Below are 23,784 nucleotides of genomic sequence, written 5' to 3'. Positions count from 1 at the left end.
CAGCGTTCTACGATAGGCCGCCGGTATATCCGGTAGGATTTTGCGTAGTAATCGGAGACTATAGTAGCAAGAACTTGTGGTGGCTGCTACATGGTCCTGCATTGACAGTGCTTGATTCAGCTTTATGCCCAGGTTTTTGACACTCTGCTTGGGTACAGGGGCGACACCCAGCTGTGATGGCCACCACTCATTAGACCAAACTGCTGAGGCATTTCCCAGTAACATGACTTCCGTTTTACCAGGGATCAACTGGAGACAGTTGTTAGTCATCAAGTTGGATATTGCCAATATACCCTTAGAAAAACGGATCTTGTCAGATTCTGGATTGGGGCCGATGGTGAACAACAGCTGGGTGTTGTCTGCATATGAAATTGTTTCGAAACCCAAGGCTTCTACTGCCTTAGCCAAAGGAGCCATATACATGTTAAAAAGGGTTGGTCTAAGGCAGGAGCCCTGCGGAACACCCTTGTCCAGTAGACTTTTATCAGAGTGAAAAGGGCCCAAGATGACTGTTTGAGATCTATCCGCTGAGTGATTGTTCTGAAGTAGCCACTAAAGATTTTAGTGCTGTATAAAGGTTCATAGATACGTAAATAAATGGTAACTATTCACTTGGTACTTTTATTTTGTGAATCGTACTTGTAGGACTAGGGCATGCACAGGGTGGTGTTGCAGCTTTTAGAATTTCAAAAGTAGTTCTATTTTCCTCCTGATTAAGAATAATTCGGATTGTGTAATCTATGTATAAATAAAGGTTCTTGCTTGAAATAAATTGTTTGATCTGACTTCTCCTATAACATTGCCAATGAGAGTAGTATGTTATTCAAGGGACCCCTGTGTGTCCATTTATTCAATCTCTGGAACAGATCTGATCCCTAGTATACAGTTATTAATTGGTGCACTGAATGACAACCACATCAATAGATTCATGAGTTTCTCAGTGCTAAGGGTCTCAGTCTCTCTCTCTCTCTCTCTCTCTTGATTAATAAAGGTTAGAACTATCTGAATCAAACTGCTAAATAATTATTAATGCCTTGCAAATCAATGATTGCAGTACGTCCATAATAAAAACCACAGATAGATGCTTATTTATGTCAGATTTGCTGCATGGGAAGAGGTTAATCAGCTTGAAGTGCAGTCACTGAGAATTTCCTAGTTTATCACAGTACCAACAAATTGTACTTCCTGTCTTAGCAGGACTCATTTGCATTGGATGTGTAATCTTTCATCTTTGTGATTGTGATAATGAGCCCCTTAGAGTGAAGCAAAATTAAAAGTGCCATTGTAATATATGTGAAACATTCAGTCACATGGTGAGCGCAAGCAGGAGCTTAAACACTGATAATTTACTGTCGCTCATACAGTACTTAAGTGAATAATATTGAGATAGAAATGCTTTTATATTTTCCTTGGCAAGCACAGCCGATGGTGGTTTATGCAGTTCTCTCGACTCAAGATAGTTTTTCATCCCTTCCGCCTTTCCGCAGAAAACAACTGAGTGCGAAAAGGAATATTATTCTGCACATTTCCATCTTCACTATTTGAATACATTATCCTTGCTCATCTCGCACAGTTGCACAGCATCAAAGGATGAGCAGCAGTAATTTCTTTTAAGCAAACTGTGACTTGGCTTTTTTAAACTTGTTGCAAGGTGCTATATATTACCAGCATCTGCCACCTTTTTACCTTAATATGAATGTTCTTGCTTTCAACATGCAAGCAAGAACTGTGGGTATAGTTGATGGGCTGGAGCAGAACATAATCACGTTTGAAGGTTTATTGGCACGAACACCAGTGAAGTAAAACGATTTATTACATTGTAATAGACTTTAACAGGGAAAGTATTGTAAAAAAAACCAAGGATGGCATGGGAGTTCCGGTTGAATCAGTTCATAATGATGATAAAAGAAAATGTATACCAGAATATATAAATGTGCCTGTTATCACTTGTTAGTTTACCTACAATTTATGACATAGCATTATTTATAGAGTTTTGTATAGCGTGAACGTGACCCAAGGGTATCAGAGCGCTTCACAGTTACATGTGTTCCAGTTTAGAGTACAACGGTATAGCAGTGTTAATATGTATTAGATTCCGTCTTTCTTAGCAGTTTCAACAATAACACATTGAGGATTTGTTTAGTGTACAAAGGTGTACCTCTAATCGTCTCCAAATGGTCCTGATGTGTATTTCCATTAAGTTCTACATCAAGATTCCAGAGTAGTACTGATGGAAAGTCTTGCCTAAGGGAGGAACTTGTTCATTAGGAAGATCTTCGCTTCCCTCTTGAATGTTGCCGTGCTTGGAATTTTTCTAATGTTTGGAGGAAGTGAGTTCCAGATTCTGGGGGCTGCTCCGGGGAACGCTCTGTCATACGTTTTCTTCTTCCAAAAGATGGGTGGTTTCAGCAACAGCTCCTTGGCACTCCTGGCTGGTCTGCTACCCCCTGATATCTCAATTTTCTGGACTAAGTACCTTGGTGTTTTGTAGTGGAGCGCTTTGTGGGTAATACATGCCAGCTTAAATTTGATTCTGGCTTCGTATGGTAGCCAGTTTAATGCTTTCAAGTGTGGGGAGATATGGTCATATTTTCTCGACCCAGTAATGAGTCTTGCGGCCGCATTGAGACAGGCTTTTAGTGGTGCTGTAGAAATTTTTGGTAGACCTGCTAGTGTTGCACATCCATATTCAATCCTTGAAATAACTAAGGACTGAACTGCCAGTTTGAGGTCCATCGTAGTGATGAGATTGAGAGTTGCAGAAAGGAATGAGAACAACATGTGAGAGACATGTGCAGGAGAGATGTAATAGTATTTAATATAAACACGAATATTAAATAATATGAGTTTTGAAAGTGAACATTTAATGTGTGTTATGTAACAGCAGGTGTGGGCTCCAGATGTCTTTGACTTGTTCATTAAGTTCTTTACTTGGAAATATTACTCATTAACATTCACAAGTGCATTTATTCAGTTGTACAGGCTTAGAAAAAGCTGAGATTTTCAATTCTTGGGCACGGCTGCTTCTCTAATATTATTAGTATTCACAATCGATTTCTTACATTTGTGTTCATTTTAGTTTCAAATACATCAATTGATTAAAAAAGCTGGCATTTGGCTTGTTGCATTCTTTAATTTGATGCTCATTCAAAACATCTACATAGCCAGCATTGGCCTACTTGGGCAAGTTTGACATCTTCATTAGTGTCCAGTGCAGTTTCAATAGAATATGTTGTATTTTATTTATTTATAAAGTTTTATATAGCGCAAACATGATCTCGAAGGATATTAAAGCGCTTTACAATTTGAGGGAGAGGATGGTAATAGTTGCAGTACTTTAGTTGATTTATTTTAGTACTAATATTGTTCTTTGAAATATTTGTTTTCCAATTTTAATTACTATACGCTATTCAACCATGATGCCTCACCTGTTGAACTTATGTATATGATTGTGGATCATTACATAGTCCCATATACAGTGTCTGTTGCTTCCCAGCTAGAATTGTGTGGTATTGTGAGGTATAAATACCAGTAGTCTCCAATACCGAAAAAATTACTGAACAGAATTACATGACTTGGCACTAAGTTAGAACTGTACTCAGAAAGCATGCTTTTTGTAGTTTGGTGTAAATCCATACAGCCGTTTGTGAGAAATTTGCATTTAAATAAGGGGTTGAGTTGGCCATGAAGGGGTTAACCCGAGGAAAAGTTAGGTATTTTTAGAACTACTTTTACCTCGGCACTCCAATATTTGGTATCATAAAAGCATGTGCTACTAGGGGAGTGAATTCCCAGTCCTGACCTGTTTAAAGTGTCCTGACTTTTTTGATATGAACAATACTTAGGTCTTTATGTAGAGAACATCAGAATATTGCATTCATTTAGTGATTTAATGTCTCATTGGATAAAGTTCCTCTCAGTACAATTCTTGTTAACAAAACATAATGCAAGGTGTAAGCAGTATTGTTGCATGTTTGTCTTCACTTTGATCCCGAAGAACTGATGCAGGCAGCCAACACGTGTTTCGTTACTAAGCGTAACATCCTCAAGGCTGCAAACAGAAATTGTCAGGAATGAAAACCCATTGGCTCTATTGTGTATTGTATTGTGGCATACTTGTATAGCGCGACCTGTCACCACCAAGGGCATTCTGGCGCTTTGACCCATAATCCAGCGAAAACAGTAGCTCAGCCTATCCTGGGAAAAAGGTGAGTTTTCAGAGCCTTTCTAAAAGCTAGGAGATCTTCAAGGCTTCTCAAGGATATTGGCAGAGAGTTCCAGAGTTTGGCTGCCGCTACTCTGAACGAGCGGCCACCCATCCTCACTCTCTGGAATCGCGGGACTACCAGTAGCCTGGACGACGAGGAGCGAAGAGCTCGAGATGGACGATACCAGGCAAACATTCGCCGCAAAGGGATGGGGCCCAGGCCATGAATAGCCCTGAACACAATACACGCTGCTTTGTAGCGCACCCGCAGATGGACCGGCAGCCAATGAAGTTCTCGCAGCGCTGCCGTAGAAGAGCTATGGTAGGGGCGAGAGAGGGCGAGTTTGGCAGCAATATTTTGCACCCTTTGCAACTTGCCCAGAAGTGTTACCGGGGCCTCCAGAAGTAGTGCGTTACAATAGTCAAGTCGACTTAGGATGGTACAACGCACTACTTCTGGTCTGGCTTGCTCAGGGAGGAGAGGTAGAACCTTACGCAGCATACGAATCAGCATCATACATGTGGAGGTGGTCTTGTTTACATGTAGATCCAGCTGCAAGTTGGGCCCAAAAGTAACGCCTAGATTGCGCGCTGATTGTGCAGCTGACACCGTCTCTGAGAAGGACGGAGGCCAGAAATCAGCTGGGAGATCTCGAGGAACTCGATCGGTAGAGCAGTGCAAGACCTCTGTCTTTGTTCCGTTGAACTGTAACGAGTTCAAACGGAGCCATTCCGCTGTCGCCTGCATGCACCGGTGAAAAGTCTCCAATGTGACTGCATCCTGTCCCTCCAGGGGGAAGACCAGCTGGGTATCATCCGCATAATTAAATGCGGAGATACCAAAGGATTTAATGAGCTGGACTAGAGGGCGGAGGTAGATATTAAAGAGTATAGGGCTGATGGCTGAGCCCTGAGGTACTCCTTGTCCCACTCTCCGCTCCTCTGAACTGAAGGGGGGTAACGAAACCCGTTGTTGACGGCAGTCCAAATAGGAGATTAACCAATCCCTGGCCTTGTCTTTGACCCCGCATTCTTCCAGCCTAGAGATCAAGGTGGGATGGCTGACCGTGTCGAACGCGGCCGACATGTCGAGCAGCACCAAGAATGCTGCCCGACCACTGTCGACTCGCGCCCGCAGATTGTCTAGCACGGTCACCAGCGCGGATTCCGTCCCATGCGCTGGGCGAAAGCCGAATTGCGTCTCATCCAACCAGGTGTTCCCTTCTAAGAAGCCTGACAGAGCGCGGGTGACCAATTTTTCCATGATTTTAACCGGAAAAGGAAGCAGGGAGATTGGCCGGTAATTAGAAAGGCATGCAGGGTCGAGCGTAGGTTTTTTTTAAAAGCGGAGATACCACTGCCTTCTTCCAACAACTTGGTACAATAGCTGTCTCAAATGACTGGCAGCAGATGGCATGCAGGGGCTGGAAGAGATCCTCTTGAAACACCTTCCATAGTTTTGGAGGAAGAGGATCCAGAGGCGAACCAGATGAAATCGTAAGGGCTAGATCGCCGAACTCCTTCAGAGAGGGAAGGGGAAAACTACTCAGCTGGGGTCGACTGGCCTCACTCGCCGGAGCTCCCAAGCTGAGAGCCGGCTCCAGAGAAGAAGGAAAAGGACTACTCTGCTGGGGTCGACTGGCTGCAATCGCCGGAGCTCCCAAGCAGAGAGCCTGATCCAGAATGGGAGAGGGGGAGCTACTCAGCTGGGGTCGACTGGCCTCACTCGCCGGAGCTCCCAAGCTGAGAGCTGGCTCCACAGAAGAAGGAAGAGGACTACTCTGCTGGGGTCAACTGACCACAATCGCCGGAGCTCCCAGGCAAAAAGCCGGATCCACAGAGGGAGAAGAAGAGCTACTCAGCTGGGGTCGACTGGCTACAATCGCCGGAGCTCCCAAGCAGAGAGCCGAATCCAGGGCTGAAAGGGAAGAGCTACTCAGCTGGGGTCGACTGGCCACAGTCGCCGGAGCTCCCAAGCTGAGGGCCTGATCTAAAAGAAGGGAAGGAGAGCTACTCAGCTGGGGTCGACTGGCTTCCGCCGCCGGAGCTCCCAAGCTGGGGGGCTGCTCATCTGGTCGCGGTCGACTAGAGGGCGTGGCCGGAGCTTCCTGACAGAGGTGAGTGACCCTCTGCAGGGGTCGACTGGCCGCCTCCTCCGGAGCTCCCTCCTCAGTGGTGGAATTCCGTGGGTCCTGCAGACCTGTTAAGATTTTACGGATTTTTTCCTCAAAGGCGTCCGCAAGAGAATCACAAAGAGCTTGCGATGAGGGGACTGCACTAGCCACACACGTGGGGTGAGCAAGGTCCTTAACGATTTTAAAGAGGGCCTGTGCCTTGTTTGGGGCCTGATTCAAAGTGAGTTCAAGAAAGGTCGCTTTCGCTATCTTGATTTGAGCTTTGTATTTATGCATAGCAGACCTAAATGCAATTTTCTGAGTCTAGGTACTGTTTCCTCCAGACCCTTTCTGCGCGTTTACAGTCCAGTTTAAGCTGGCGTAGTTCGCTCGTGTACCAAGGACTGGCTCGGTTCACCCTCCCTCGTGACTTCCAAAGGGGCGCCAACTTATCCAACGAGCTCGATATGGACTGGCAGAAGAGAGTATAACTTTCTTCGACTGTGTTGCCAAGCTTAAAGTCCTCACCTAAAATGTTCGGCAATGGAGCAATTTTAAGGATTCGGGACCAAGGTCTCTCTAGCTTAGCTAGAGGTAGTCCAGCCTTTCGCGAAGTAGGGTCCTCCGAACAAAAGAAAAACCTAATCAGAGAGTGGTCCGTCCAATATTGGCACTTGATGTCAACTAATGATACCCATTGAGGGTCCGCAAACACCAGGTCTAGAGTATGGCCTTTCCGATGCGTGGAAGCGTTCACCAGCTGTTCTAAGTTGATATCTATACAAGCTTGGCTGAGAGAGAAAAATGCATTGTCCAGCGAGCTGCCTGCCGACAGATTAAAATCTCCAAGAACCAATAGCTTGGAGTGGGAGCTAGCAAGTTCATAAATCAGGTCAATGAGAAGAGGTATGGATGGTGCCGGTCCCGGGGGACGGTAGCAGAGGACACCCGAACAGCAGATCAACTCCTGCTGTTTGACTGTAAAACCCATCAGTTCAAATCCCGGTACCTCTCGAATCTTTAACTGGGAGAGGATAAGCGACTCTCTATAAATGTATCCGATTCCCCCTCCTCGATTAAGTGGGCGCGGTGAGTGGCTGATTTTGTATCCTGAGGGGCAGGCTAGGCCCAGCTCGACCTCACAGTCCTCCCGAGTCCACGTTTCTGTAAGAAAGAGGACATCGAGCTGTTCCGAATCAATGAGGAAGGCTATTTCCGTGTGGTGCTTGCAGAGGGATCTGACATTAAGCAAACCACAGGAAATTGGCCTAGAGGTTGGAGGCCTGACCGGGTCCTGACCAGGTCTGAGTCTGAGTAGCTCAGCCCGAGTATAAGCTATACGATTTGGACCGGAGGGGCCAGAGGTAGCGGCCCTAAGCACGTCCGTTGCGCGAACGGGCGCAAACAGGCTTACCTCTGGCGCACCTCCGGCGCCCCTACGGCGCCCCCGCTGCGCACCGTCGCTGCGCACTTGTCTAGCGGCCATCTTAAATGGCCGGCAGGGTGTCGCGTGGGTCCTGGCAGGGCGAGTGTCTCTCCCTCACCCAAGATGGCGCTCAGAGTGGAAGGACTTCTCCCCACTCCAAAATGGCGCTCGAAACCGGCGCGATGATGCTGCAGTGCCCCCGAGTCCCTTCTGTCCCACAAATGTGGGTATGTGGCGTTTATAGTGCAGGTATGAACTCCCTTATTTCCCCCTAAGCGGTACAAATGATGGTTAAAAGCGCGAAGCGCTCGGCGCAAATTACATAAAAACGAAGCAAGTAATATTTAAAATTTTACAGGCAATGAGGAGCGTTATGCGCGCAGCGCTAGAGCAGCGTTAGCAACTAAATCAAGGTCAGACTGAACGAGGTAGGAGGTCCTACTAATATTATCCTCTATCCTCTATCCTTCCTGTTGTTAGTATGGAGTTGCATGTGAGGCATATTATAACATGTGACAAGGTGAGCCTAGTAGTGATGTTCTCTTTGGCACAACTGGTGCAAGAAGATGTTGCGTGAACAGGCATTGGAAAGGTGATATTAGAGGTGAATGAGACGTGAAAAAACTTAGTCAGAAGCTAAGAGCATGAAGCTTCATTTTCCAAATGTGATAGTAGTAGACCAACCAAAGTGCCTGATTTCAACCCAGAAAATCGTGTGAAGCTGCAGAATTTTTAGAAATTTGAAAAGAAAGTTCCCAAAGGGGTCGCCCTCAACATTTAGCAGAGAGGCAGCTGCAAAGTACCTTGTTCATCTTGTCATTAAGAGACATCAAAGTCTTGTCGTAAAGATTTCCAGAACGAATGAGTCCTTAGATCTACGGAAGATGGAAAAGATTGCAAAAAGATAAATTATGTTTATATGTGTTCTTATATTGTTTTAGCACAACGTTAATAAGATCTATTGCAAATAGCCCACAACAGTGAAATTACCTTGTTTAAAAGACATGTTGGTTCCTGATCAGACGAGAGCAACTTTTCGTACCCCCAAAAATCAGATGAATATCATTCTGTAAAAAGCATCAAAGTCAGATGTTTGTTTAATGTTCTTCTTTAAGATCAATTTCATTAGCGAAAAGAGACTATTCTTTTAGTTATTAGTTACCTCTCTTGCGCAATATTTATTTCTCCAAGGTTATTTCAATTAGAAGATCATTTCTTTGGATGATCCTATTTGTAAAACCCAGAAGTTAAAACAGCATTATTAAATATACTGGAACGGAAGAAAAAAAACCCTGCATTTCTCAAAATATTTAAAAGTCAGACATTCTACGCGGCGAACTTCATGATGCTATCAAAGTGAGCATGTCAGATAAAATTACATATTACTTATTGTAAATTTCCAGTCCAAGAAAAATATTGTATCCTATGCTCTAAATTCCTGTGGCAGCATGAATCCCCAAGAGTTAGACCCGAGTTAGATAATATTTGTAGCTCAGAAAGACTCATTTTTTAATACCTGCGAAAACGACCCTGCAACCATAGGATTTCGATAGGTCCTATGTACTCGACGCGGTGATTATGTGTAACCAATGACTCTCTATTGAGGGAATACAATATACTTACTTGCTTTCGCCAAATAAGTTAAAATTACTTGTATGTTAAACATTTTTTATCGGAACATACCGTTTTTTGAATAAACTAAATATTATTAAAAAGTGAATGTTAGTACCTCCGGATGTGGCAGCGTACTGCTTACTGGATGTCTCTGGAGGTAAAAATATAGTAGGTCCTACATTCGGCGCGCGGTAATCAAGCGTGGGAAAACAACTCTCTGTTAAAGGAAATGAGACATGTTGATAGATGACGCAAAGGTGCTGTATAATAAATGCTGAATCTCATTTGTTTACGGCCAGTTTATGGAATTTGCCCATTTCTTGCATGCTTTGTTCTAAAATGCCGATTTAACCCCTTGGGCACGGCCGCGATTCTGCGCCTGTACGGCGTTTTCCGTAGTGGGTGGGTTCATGACGGCCCCCAGTCGTCATCAGCACACGCCCACCGTAATGCCTGACGGCTGGGGGCCGACATCAGCATCGAAGGGGTTAAAGGTGAACTAAACGTCATATTATCCCATGCAGAAGATACTTACTATAGTGTGAGCATTTTTATCGTACCCAATGTCGAGGTTAGTCCTTGCCTCTACAAAAAAGAATAACAGAAACCTATAAGTAACCAAACAGTGGTATCCACATGAGTTTTCTTATCTACACTAGTTAGGTATGCCTGGAAGGCTGGGCCTACAGGACTTCCCCAAAAATCTGTGGTTCCAATTTTTTTTAAACTAATAAAATAGGTCATTCTGTTTGGCCAATGAGGTTTTCCTCCCATTGGTCATTTTGTTGATGGCACAAATGTATCTGTTTTGCTGGCAGCAAAGCTAAAGAATATGTTGCCATTACAGGACTCGCGGACTCAGTCTTCGAGTCCTAGACATTTTTTCAAAATGCTAATATGACTGCACAGTGGGAAAAACCTGACTCTCAGTGCCATGTGAGCGTGGGTCCCAAAGGACCTTCATTTAAGTTAAATTAAAAAAACAGATATTTTTCTCTTCACCGGTACCGTGGTACCAGCCCTCTGTACCACAGTACCCAATGAGGCTAGACCTGTGGTACTGTACTACCAAAAAACATTTAAAGGAAAATTACAAGGATCTGGTCATAGACCAGACTCTGCAGCCATCCGCTACTGTGTAGGCTGTGGCCCATGCACACTGAGAATTGGCTGCATGCAGTGGCTCAGCACGGGGCCAGTCCACCACTGCTCGTAGTGAGGGGGAAGGGCACAAGGCCTGGCTTGTGGTCAAGCCATGCAGACACCCCTGCTTTAGCTTAAGGCTCTGCAGAGCGGGGGGTTAAGGTACCTTTGGGGTGTAGGGCTCGGCTGAAGGCTAGGTCCTGCTGCCAATCCCTCGCTGCACACAGCCAAAGACTGTTCACAACATAACGACTGGTACCTCATGGTGGGTAGGGTGCAGGGTCTTGCTTGAAGCCCTGTGGTCAAAGGTCGTGTTCAGTGTGGGTTTGGGCAAAGAGCCTTGCTAGAATTCAGGCCTTGAGACCAACGCCCTGTTCACATAGCTAAAGGCCATGCTGAGTAGGGCTGTTGGTAGCCTGCATGGGGTTGGGTGCAGGGCCTGACCGGAGGTGAGGTCATTCAACCTAAACCCTGCTGTGCAAGGCCAAAGTGCCATGTCCCGCGGAAGCTGGGTACCCTCGGGGGAGGAGGGGTTGGGTGCAGAGCCTTACTGAAGATGCTAGGCCTTGTTGCCAACTGCCTGATGCACACATCCAAAAGCCATGTACAGTGTTGTTTTTGGCTGCTCGTAGGGGAATAACTGCAGGGCCTGCACAAGGCTGTGCTCTTCTAGGGATTGGGAGCCTATGGGGGGTTGGAAGCAGGGCTTGACTGAAGACCAGGCCCTGCATCCAACCCCGGGCTGCACATGGCGGAAAGCCATGTGCGTTGTGTGTTGTGCACCTCTAGTGGTCTGGGGGTACAGGGCCAGACAAAAGACCACCCCACAACGCCAAGCCCCTCATTACGCATGCCTGAATGTTTACATGGTTTCAACCCATACAGGAGGAACGACATACCACAGAGAGCTTTGGTGGCTCTTGAGACTGGGACAGACCTGCCGAGCACGTACTTGATTGGAAGGCTTTTAAGCTTCCCTACCCATTGTCCACGACCAGATGTATATAGGGATTCCCTAAACCTTATGGGATGGATATGAAGCACAGCAAGTGATTTTTTTTTTTTAATTTTGATTTCTGCTACATTTTCTGAAGAGTATTTTCAGTAACGGTACATTATGACAATAGGGTAAAGGTTTTAATTCCATTTTTTACAATGGTTTGAGCGAAGGGTATTTTGCCTCACTCAAGCACTAGTATTGGCATTTCTTGCATAAATAATTTGGAGGGAAATATTCTTGTTGTCCTGAAGAAGGTGGTTTCATCCTGCATTATCCACTGACATGTGTCAACGCCAAGTTTTTGTTAAATTTGAGGAACAAAGTTTCACTCAATAGAAAAAAAAATCATTTTTACAATGTGTCACCTTTATGGATTCCTTCAAATTAACATACTTTTATGACAAATTTGATCATCTAATGTGTTGTTTCTCCTTTTAACCTATGTATCTATGTGAACTTTCCAGTATTTGTTTTTAGATTGATTTGGACTTTCTGGAGGAATTTTGGTAGTAGATATTTGTTTCTTTGTCTGTTTCAAGACTGGGTGTATGAATGTGTGGCGGCATTTTGGCAATTGAGGTGTGTGATTTTACGTCTCCAAGGGAATATATTTGTGACTGTTAAATGAATGTTATCCACAGCTGGGGTGTAGGCTGCAGGAAGTGTGGACATATGTTCAACTATCAATATGATAAAAAAACAAATTCATTGAAAAAGCCAGAGATTAAAGTGACATCATAGTTAGGTGTTGAGATGAGTTAATAACTAACAGTTAAGAAAAACAAACACAAACATTTGCCTTGCCTATGTCCGTTATTACTTGATTGGTGGTAGAAAATTGGGCACAGGTGCAACCTGTTGGATTACTTCCATTCCAGAATGCCCATAGCACACTGTCACAATGTTATCAGTGATGACATTTGAGATGTCATCAGCGGTCATCTAATATATCATGAGTGAAATAATTTGTAAAGCCATAAGAGGTGCATGATGAGGGTCTAAGCTGTAATAAGTTCACTTAACTGTAACAGGCAAATTTAGGTGATTGTTCGTTTTTTAAACATGAATTCTTTTATCACCGTAACACCCAACTATAACGTCACTTTAATGTTTTTATTTTTTATTTGATATAAATATATATGTATAACATAGAGTGCAGTATCATGGTGAGAATCGTTATGAAGAAGAGCACATCATCCTTGATTCCTAAGAACTACAGGGAGAAATGCTTAGAGTTGATTCTTTCGAAGAACAATATTCTGGGAGATATAAATATCCCAAGAAGAGCTACCTGGATGGAGAACTGGAGGCCTTCATTACAGGATAGGGTGTCCGTCATGAAAAGAAAGGAAAGTATAAACTGTAGAAACTTATTTTCGATATGGAATTTAAAAGGAAGCTAATGAATCATGCCTCTTGTTCATACTTTAAGGGGATAGTAAAGGGTTTGTTAGCCATACCCATCAGGAAACATACACTGCAGATGAGGTAGGCAAGATTTAAATTCTTCTTGAGAGAGACTAGACTTAAACAGAGAGTCCCATGACATTGAAGTCAGCCTAGGATCTCTGCCCAAACTAATTCAAAACCTGTTTAGAACTGGTTGTAAATGGGTGCACTAAACTTCCAGGAATCCAGCAAACATGTGCAAAATGACCTGGTAAATCAGGATTCTCTGTACTCGTGATCTGTTTACTCGTCAAGAGGATACCAGCTAAAGAAGGTGGTATACAACCCACAGAAGCAAATTAGGCACAAATGGTCCTGTACTCAAAACAACAAATAGATAATTAATAAAGACAATTATTGTCCATAGTCTAACATAAAAAAATCAATAGATGTCTTCCCAAATGAGACTCTTGTGTAGGTCACTAATTTGCTCATGCCGGTCTTGTTACATTCTGTAGGGTAGATGAACAGTATTATGGGACGGGCACTTCTTTAGGTATACCTCTCCTTTCAAGTTGTGCACATTAATGTACAAATACAGCTATAGGCAAGCTCTGAATGTCACTTTAAACAGACTGCACTCATCAACCCAATGTACAGATCACTCTAAAGATGTGGCTCTTGTCATACCTGTGTGCAAGTCACCGTTGCGTGCAGTTCTTATTATACCTGCCAAATGCATGCCTCCAAGTAATATAAAGTATGTTTGCATCAAAGTGGTGGAGGCTGCTGATTATAGGTTGGGTGATACTGGCAAGGGCCTGGGTGGTACATTAAGAGAAATGTGAAGGAGTTCCATTGTACTTGCCTGCCTAAGGGCAGATGCTGGCATATGCAGGTTTCTAGAGTTATTTTGGATGATTGGTATATTTCTTTCACAGATCCTCACACAATAGTGCACCTTCTGCCAATCCATGTATTACGTGAAAATATACTAAGCCCAGCATTGTCATAATAAAAGAATGTCTTTTCAATGTTAGATCAATGCATTCTAGCACTGGTATCCAGTGCTTGACCACATTGGCTCCATAATAGATCTCAGGAGCAGACTGTGGCTTCTCATCTCTTCTTCAGGGGATAACTAAATAAAGACCATTGAGTATTTCTCAAGGTCACTTTCAGGCCACTGAGGGCTCAGAAAGCATGCCAGCTAGCTTGCAAGAGCAGTGGTGTGCCAACAAGCTTTTGTTGATTTTTTTCAATCAGGGCGTAGGGCCGTGTTTGGCAGCGCTCCCCGTCAGCTTCTTTGTGATCACTTGAAGATTATTGGTCCTAAGATGTTGTGGTCCCATCCGGACAGTTGGTGTATGTGTAGCCCCTCAAGGTCCTTGCAGTTGACATTTACGCCTACACAAAGGCTGGGTCGAAAGTAGGCATAGCCTCCAACAAAACTGCTAACACTGGAGTAGTTGCAGCCTGGCAGGGCCCAGTCATGGATTCTTGCAGTCTGGCTGGACCCGGTCCTGGATTCAGCAGTTGCCGCTCCACAGGGGCTGATCAGGAATTAAACAGATGCAGCCGCACATTGGCCAGTGACAGATTCTGCAGATGCAGCGCTACACAAAATTATCAGGAATTCAGAAGTTGCATTGGCTGATTATCAGCATGCAGTGTCAGCCCCAGCTGGACCATGTTGCTCTGTAGTCATGGTTTCCACCTGATAGGCAAACACCAGCCCCGACTGCACATCAGCCCTCTGAGTGCTCTGGGGAGTATTCTCTTCCTTGACCATAGAGGATTTGGATCTTGAACCCAGTGGGTTAGTTGTGATCCAACATTTAGTGAAATTGGTCGACATAATCTCTTCTATCACTTTCTCAAACTGTGGATCTGGTTTGAGATGGTTCTTCTATCAAGTGTACTTTTTAGGCTGTTCTCCAGATACAGCCTTTGTTACAGCCTTTGTGTGAACTGATGCTTCTCAATGCAGGGTCGTCTCCTTTTCGGAGCACCAACAACAGAGGCACAAAAAGATGTGAGGTTTCTGCACCTGGCTGCCATCAGTCCAGATGAAAGAGTAATCAATGAAAAACAAAAGGGAAGGCCTGACCTAAAGGCTTCCTTGCCTTTACAACAAAGTCTGCAGTCCCACCCTCAAACCTGACCATCCATGAAATGGGAGTGTTCTGTTAGCCCAATCAGTAGCTCCCAGTTAACAAAAAGCTGGAGTAGAATGTCCAAAGGAGCCAAGTCTCCAGTCCGCTCACTTCCGTTTCTAGTTTTACTCCCTTCAGCTACAGCAATACACTTCCACTGTCTAGGGGCCCAGTACTCACATTCCCTCATGTACACGGCCAGGACAGCGGTATCCAAAATGGATCCCAGTGGTCTTTATTACTGTGGCTTCCACACACCATGCATGTACAACCCAGACCACACGCAGCAACATGCTTAACACATACTCGGGATGTTAGCACAAGGTACTGCACAAGCACCTATAACCTTTACATGAGTGAGCCGATAGGCCTCCACACTAGTGATCCAGATAAAAAGGTTTGACTGCAGTACTGATCCATAAACCGAGATATACTGCCGCCACCACTCGGTATGGTGAACAAAGTGACTGGGTCAGTAGTCCTCTCTCTAAAAACAGGAAATGCTTGGTGCACCCCTCCAGGTCATAGGGCACCTCTTCTAGTCAGGGACTGACCTAGACCTCTGCACACAAGCTAGATTCGCGTGATGCCAGAACCAAAAATAAGTTACTATTTCAGATACACACTGTAGGGCACTTGGGAAAGGGAACATGCTTGTTTACCAATCGGGGACGACATTCCTGTCCCAACACGCTGCTTGCTGCTGACCCAGCTGCTTTTGCTGATCCGATCCATAATACAGTCTGTGGGAAAATGAATTACATCCTGGAATATCGATGACATTCATTCAAAAAAGCTAAATAAAGATTGTATTAAATATATTAAACTCCATAACACCACTCTTTTTCATAAGTTATTGGTAACCACAGAATATTAGTGAAATACCTGCGCCAACTTTGCCATCTCCGCCATGTGGGTGCCAATATCCCTAGAGTATAACATCAGGACCTTAAACAGTGGGCCACCTAATACCCAGGCATATTCCTACATTTAGAAATGACCGTCAGCTTCTTATAAACTTAATGATAATTGTATTCCTGAAAGACGCACAGATATTCAATGGTTCCTGAGCTCTTGCCTTTTCCTAGGCCCTTAGAAGATGTCCTGGGGAAACCTGGGGCTTGTAAGATCGTTTTGATCCGGTCCATCAAAGATCAATTTTGTCAGATCAGGTATGAGAAACTCTGGTCGTCCCCTGCAGATGCGATGCAGTGAAAAGGGGCCCACTGGCGTCATATTAATGAGTTAAATTTATGTTCCCCCAGGGCAGACTCCCTTCAAGTTTCCTTTGTGGAGTTTAATGTTAATAATTGCTTGGAGGCTTCCCTGGATGAGCTGGATCTCCCACCCCCACACACACCCTACCCCACCACCCCCATGGAGACTATGTGTAAAATTTTGCATGGAGATCAGCCGCGGCCCTTGCAGGTAAGAGCAGTTGGGGGGGGCTTCATCCCCCCCCCACCTCCACTTGGTCCCACCGTTCTTACCTGCACGACCCGTGGCTGGTGGAGATGTTGCTACTCTGTTATTTCACTGCAAAATGGAAGCGTGACTGGCGGGTTCATCCTGTTTTGCCCTCAGGTGATGGAAACGGCTGAGCATTCTTTTGTCCTTTATACCAAAGCTTCAGAAGGAAGTGGGTCCTGACAGTCTGCAGTAACCTGGGCTTTAGGAATTCCATCACGGTGTTCAGAATAATAAGAAGCGATATTAGGCAAAGTACTTTATTTGCTGCCTACAGATTTTGATGTATATGTTGGCACTTAGGCAGAAAAGGATGCCCAGCTGGTGGGCTTGGTTGCTCCCATAGCTGCTATTATGACATTTTAGACCCCGGTCATAGACTGTTGTTGTTTTAAATTGTGTAAAATTGTATCTTTTATGAACTGCAATATGCTAGTTTTCGACTGAAAGTTTTATAAATTGATTGTATTACACATCATTTTATTGTTTTATTCATTTCATGCATTGTGTTTTAACCAAGCTCGTTTATGGCCGTTGAGCCGAAATAAAGACTATGATGATGATGAAAGATTATCATGTCATATGGAAGTCAGTTGCCCACAATACGTCCGTGAGTGATGGAGTGCCCTCCATTATTGATGCAGATGATTTTAATGCAGAAGTAGTCAGACGTTACCCTTAGCTTGAAGAAATTCCTAATTGCGATTCAATCACAGATGCCTGTGATCTTGTTTAAATCAGACATTCAAGGTGAATGTGTACATGAGTTACCTGCTAAGTGAAGTCTTATGAATGTTAATGTGATTGCGGCTCCCTATGGCCCCTAGTTCTCACATACACTGCCAGGGGCTGCTCAAGCTTTATCGGTTACACAATTGTGTCCGGTGACCTGGTGAAACATATCTCTGCCAGCTCTGCATTTTTTAGTGCTTACAGAAATCATAACTTATTGACTGTTTGACTTCAGTGTCCTTAATAGGACAAAAATCTCCCAAATGTCCTCAAGTAAATCGTGGTGACCAATAATGGTAGACCAAGACTACTGGATAGACCATGACCCTGTTCTGGCAAATCTGGTGGCGGCAACATTCAAGGATGTTGTCCAGTTTCTCAATGACTCCGATAGCAGTGCTCAAACAATAGTATATGATGTACCTTGCATAACGTACTTAGTGTTGCACGGCCAAAGATGAGCACTATTAGGAAATTCAAATGGTCTGATTGCTTTTGCCACCTGTAATTTACTTCAAGCCCAGAGGCAACACCGCTTTGATAGGAAGAAGTTACTTTTTTGAAGAGCTGCATACAAAATGATAGTTAAAAATCGTTAAACTGATGCCAGGGAAAAAGCATGAGTCCGAGCAAACAAGCATTGGCAAAGCCAATAGGTCGTGCCTGTGCTAGAGCTGCTGGCTTTGCCAATGTGTTTTAGTCATGTTCTACACCTTCCTAAACCAAATAAAGCCAGCAAATATGAAACAATCAAATGCTAGTTGCGGAAACCCAGAGCCAATGTTAAGCAATGGGCGGAATGCATTCCTAGGGAAGCTTTCAGGATGTCCCCCATATGTATTTGCAACCAGACAGCTGCATTGTTTGGTAGACTTTGACCTTAAAAAAATAAAAACACTCAAATGCCTTTTGCAGTAATGTGAATAGGTTTTTTTCCCTAAAAAAAGTGACAGTACTACCCTTGATACGTATAACAATGCTGAGGTACTGGGTTTGTCGTATCAGAAATATATATCGTCAGGGCACTCAGCAAATACTTTTGTGGGGTCTAGCATTATGGAAGCAAAATTGTATTTTAGTGCCCACAGGGTCACAGAAGCAATGAGAGTTAACCCTAAAGGTCCAGATTGTGTCCTAAAGCACAATTGGGCATCATAGTATGTAGGTTCCTTAATTTTACCAGTTTTCCTGTTTTTCCAGCATCCCGCGTCCCGTCTGTTATTGTACCAATTTATAAGGGGACAGAGGGCTTCCACGCTGCTATTGTTGTGTGGCGTTTTAGGCTCAGATTGAATTTTCACGATTCATGCACTTAAAGAGGTACAGTTCACGTTGCCCTTATATAGGCATAGAAATCAAGCCCTTAATTAGGCATAGCCCATGCTACCCAAATACAGGCATGGCTACTTCCATCCGTTCACCAAACGTCACAATAATTTCTTGGAAAACCAGCTCAAGCCTTTAGGGACTTTCCCTTGCTTGAATATTGATTTCGCCAAGAAATCAGTTAGTTTTACAATGAACATCTATTCCTTAGGGGTTCATTCATGACGTTCATATGCCCGACTTTACTTCAACTATGGCATTCCTAAACACCTTCAAGGTATAAATATACCTTCACTTGCTATAGCAAGATACAGTGGTTCGGAGCATTTCGCAGACCTACATGCCCGACGCAGCTCGCTACAGCAAGTGCCTAAGGAAGCTGACTCTCCAGCTGACGCACTGATCAGGAAACTGCCCTTCTCTGCCGAGAATCCATCTCCAGTGTTTTCGGCTCGCCTTGCGGGGTGTTGGGAAATAGAGTCCAGAGACAGAGATACTAGACCTCCTTCATTTTAAGGTGTGGAGCTGATTAGCACCTAGAGAAACCTTTGGTAGATTCTTGGCAAAAACAAAACCTATGCTAAACAATACTTACTTCTTCCCTCATACTAGATCTAGGTTAGGTACATTGAGGTAGGCGTATTTTAGAAGCACCAATTGAGTATTTTAGACTGTTATTTATGTATGTATTTTTATATGGCTTAGAAACTATACAATGCTCTTACAGTATTATTTCATATTACTGTTTACGCTGTACGCATTATACTTTGCATTCTGTCTAACAATTGTAGCAGTTCCCCTCTCTTGCATGAGAAAGAAGACTGTTCAATAAACCTTTTTATTGAAAACGCCCGTCTATCTATTTCTCTGCAACTCTGTAGAAACTAAGCATGCACGATTGACTGAGTAAAATAGTTATCTATTGTTTCCACGACTCTGAGAGATATATTCTTATTCTTGGGAAACAAAGTTGTCATGTTTATTCGGTTGTCAGAAACTAATCCCTTCTTGTTTATTCGAGAAAGTTTCTAGCAACCTCTGAGCTAGCTGGCACTCACAATTAAGTTTAGTATATTCGATAGAGACCTATTGACTTAAGTCCTTCGTCAAATCTATAGGATATATCATTCCAATGCGCAGAGCCTATTGGGAATATAGGAACTACACTACACTATCACCCCGTCTGTTTGGTCAAATCCATTGGTAGGGTTGCTGGCAGTCATCATGAATGTGGTTTGCATCTGTGATCAGGAAAAGGGCATTCTCTGCAAAACTAAGTATGGTTATAGAGGCGCTTGGGAAATGTTTTAGCTATGTTTTATTCTGCATATTTTTATTGGGAAATATACTGTTGTCCTAGGAGTTTCTGAAAATCTAGCCTTCATGGAGCTCAGTTCAACCTTAGCTCTTGTAAATAGGTCAAAGCAATGGATCATCCATTTTAGCATCAGTGTAGATAATGATATCATAGAGTTTCTTAGTAAAGTACTCATAAGTTTCACTGCTCAAGGTAGATATGGGCCTGGGAGATAATGCACCAATAGCTTTGATCTGGTGAGGGGAGATTGTCTTGGGCATGTTCTGACACCCCTCCCTTTTCTGTGAATGAGTTGGAGGATTCTTTTATAAGGCAGGTTCAGGAAACCCTATAAAACCAGATAGACAGGGTTCTTTTTTATCAACAAGCTTGTTTCCAATACAAATCTCCCAAAGACTGTCATACTGCCATGGCGCTGTATTAGTGAAATCCATAACTTTCTTCACTAAAAACTGAATAGAGAACTTTCAGATCATCAATGATGTATTTAATGATGTCATGAGTGATGTAGTATGTGAGGTTATAATTATATAAAGATTAGGGAGACACCCTTACTGCCGAAACGGGAATGGGTATAGATTAAATGCAAAAAAAAGAGAGTTTCCCTTTTCCTGGTTGTTGCAGATAGATAAGACTGCTGCGAGCAGTCCTACTATCACATGCTTCAAAGTTCTACTCAAAGTATAATTCAATATGAGGCCCCCCACATGGTACCAACTTTACAAATGAGACTAGTAAATGTCGGTAATACAGTATATCAACCAGAATTCAGAGTTGCAAAATTACATAAGTAAAGAAGCAGAAGGTCAAATTATCAAGTACTAGAGTCGCTATTGATTAAAATTGACACATTTATTGTAATTATTATAACAAACAAATTATACATTCATTAGCATTTCATAAAAGTAAATCATCACATTCGATTTATTAAAAACATATAAACACTACAGTTGTTAAAAAAGAGACGAAAAAGCACAATAACTGTTGACGCGGCGTTTCGGTGAACTGGCTTGAACACCTTCTTCAGGACAATGCTTTTTTGTGGTTAAAGACAGTCTATATGGGGAGATATAGGTAAAAAAAATGTATTAGCTAAACATTCTAGTACTGATAACCTCTCTTGTGTTGAATGTATACTTAACACTGGGGAAAGTTAAAACATCAAAGTCCTACAGTATATTATGTTCTTTATTCTATACAGACATTTCCTCTATTGCTGAGACAATCTTGTCAACATGACAATTTTATAAAAAGACAATTTATTCGATCTAATACTATTTGTTACCCTATGGTGCCTCATGTTATGAACCACTCTACCGTCAAAACACTAAATTAGTGGAAATCTTACTTACTTTATATCTAGGAAGACTAATGCTCTGTTCTGTAAGACTTTACGCTAGGCTCCCTCAAGGTTCTTTTTCCTTTGGATATTTTTTATTTGATGTGTGCTACAATAAAGAGAAAATGATCTTAGTCCTGAAATTCTCCTTTTACTTTTATTCCATATAGCTGAAATTCACTGAGTGGACTTACTTTTTATTCTATTAGTTGAGTGTCTTTGGTTTCTTACTCAGTTTGCCAGTTCTAATATAAGTTGGCTATAACGATAGAGATTCTTTTAGTATTTTGTGTGAAATTCTCACACCAAAACATTTATTATAAGTGAGATACTTAGGCCCAGTACTGACCTTCATTAAAAATAACTTGTTTGAGGTTCTTTAGTTGATTAAAAATAGCTTGCAAGTCCAGTGTCGATTTTCAATTTCTTCACTGGTGATTTTCTCAGGGCTCTGGTGGATATATAGGGTCATTATAAATAACCGACTGATTATATTCCCATTAGAACATTTTTTTTATTTTAAGACAATAGTCTTACCTCGAATTTTATGCCCTAGGAATCTCTTGTAGGACGGATGTGGTTTTGGCATCAAATAGCTGTAGAGAGCACAGTCCTATATTACTATTTGTGACTCTTAATGGTATACAAATTCTCTCTATCACTTAGTGGGATACTGGCAAGAATATTACCTTATTTTACCATCAAGGTTTTTGCAGCATTTCACAGTCTTCTCTCTTCTAGTTTTACTGCTTCTTAATTGTCCTGATCTTGTATTTTCAGGCAATTCTTTCAGGGAAGAAAAAGAGTATCTTACTTTTACTGTATTTGCTATAAGGTATTACTTGTTTAGTAGCTAGGGATTCCCTCCTCGATATTCTCCTTACCTCCCGTTCTGCAGCACTGCCTCCACTCCGTCCTATGCCGAGACCGCAAATGAGAAAGATACTGAAATTTGCTGTTTATTTATACGTTCCTTAATTGGCTAATTAATGTTTTAATTGTCTTGGGCGCCAGAAAGTGGATAACGGGAGCCGATTTTGTTTGCATTACATTGTCGGCCATCTTGTAACATGTTTTTAAGTAAGGGACTGATTGGTATGACATTTAGTTCTTGCATTACACTCTTCAATCTGAACTCTATCATATATATTTTTATGTTCACACTAGTTCCTCTTAAATTACCCAACTACATACCTTGAATTTGGGCCATCTCGAATGATTGTTTAAGGACACGCGTGTAATAAATACGATTGGTCATAATTACGACATGATCAAGTTACGCGGCCCATTTTTAAAACAGGTTGAGGAAGTTTGTTTTTTAAAGATAGAACAACAAGTACATATACATCATAAAAATGGGCCGCGTAACTTGATCATGTCGTAATTATGACATTAGGAACTAGTGTGAACATAAAAATATATATGATACAGTTCAGATTGAAGAGTGTAATGCAAGAACTAAATGTCATACCAAACAGTCCCTATATAGATGTATATACATATATTGGCTTTACTCACCTTACCATATTCTTATGTGTTGCATTGTTATACAACCCTGCAGAGAAACAACACTGGTTATCTTCATGATGGAGGGGCAGGGAGCGGATGGCAGTGAAAGGGGGGTTAGCATTGTGTTTGTTGAAATTGTTATCTATTATAAGTGTTATTTTAGCACTGGGATTAAGTGGCAAAGGGAGGTTTCAACTCTTACATTGAGAGGAGGTCCATTTTCCAGTTGATGGGAGAAGAGAAGGATCAGACTAGGAGGAGGCTTGTGAAGGCTTGGGTTGGTATAGTCATGTAGATCATATAGATTTGGGAGACAAGTGGGACAACTGGGAGCTTAGATCTTGATGGTCCGTGGAAACTGGGATATTGGATTTTTACAAGATCTGCCTTGAATATGAGAAGAATAATTTTTTTGAGGACCATGTTGTAAAAATGAGGCAACCAAGCTTTTTATGGATGCGTATGATGGCTGAGATTTTTGAAGGATACACCAGTTGTGGGCAGCAAAACTGAGGGTCATATCCTATGATAAGCCAGTATTCCCGGAGAGGTACAGCATGAGAAGTTTTTAATTTAAAAAAAGCCTGGGCCATAGGAGGATGAATGTTGGATGGTGGTGTTAGAGAATGCCATTTGTGATAGGATGTTTTTAGTCATAAAAACATTAAATCACATCTCACTATCGAACAAGAGAATGTTTAATCAAGTTGTGGTTTTGTTAGGCGCACATTCACCCAAATCTTCGGTCTCTTGGCATACTAAGATAACAGATGTGATTTGTTACCCATGCTTATTTTATCAGCCTCTGAAATATGAAATGCTGAGTGATCCGCTGGGATTCAACCCTGTGACAATGAGATTAAAATCAGATCCCTGGTGGAGGGGGAAGCATTAATCCACTGGTACACTAGTTTGTGCTTTCTGCTGCCTTATTTGCATGCTGGAAACTTTGGTAGAAACATGTAATGTGTTTAAACATTCAATAAAACAACCAAGGATGTATTAGTTATGATGCATGCCCATTACATTGTGGGTTATTTCTTC

General features: G+C 42.6%; 1 protein-coding gene across 9 annotated transcripts in view; it reads left to right on the top strand.

The window, feature by feature from the left end:
- Nucleotides 1-23,784, top strand: part of PLEKHA7 (pleckstrin homology domain containing A7) — a 1,124,460-nt gene that overhangs the window by 645,554 nt on the left and 455,122 nt on the right. The gene's annotated exons all lie outside the window — the stretch shown is intronic.

The sequence above is a fragment of the Lissotriton vulgaris genome, chromosome 2_1, assembly GCF_964263255.1.
Source record: "Lissotriton vulgaris chromosome 2_1, aLisVul1.2, whole genome shotgun sequence".
NCBI classification, from domain to species: domain Eukaryota; kingdom Metazoa; phylum Chordata; class Amphibia; order Caudata; family Salamandridae; genus Lissotriton; species Lissotriton vulgaris.
This window is presented reverse-complemented; position numbering and strand designations above follow the sequence as displayed.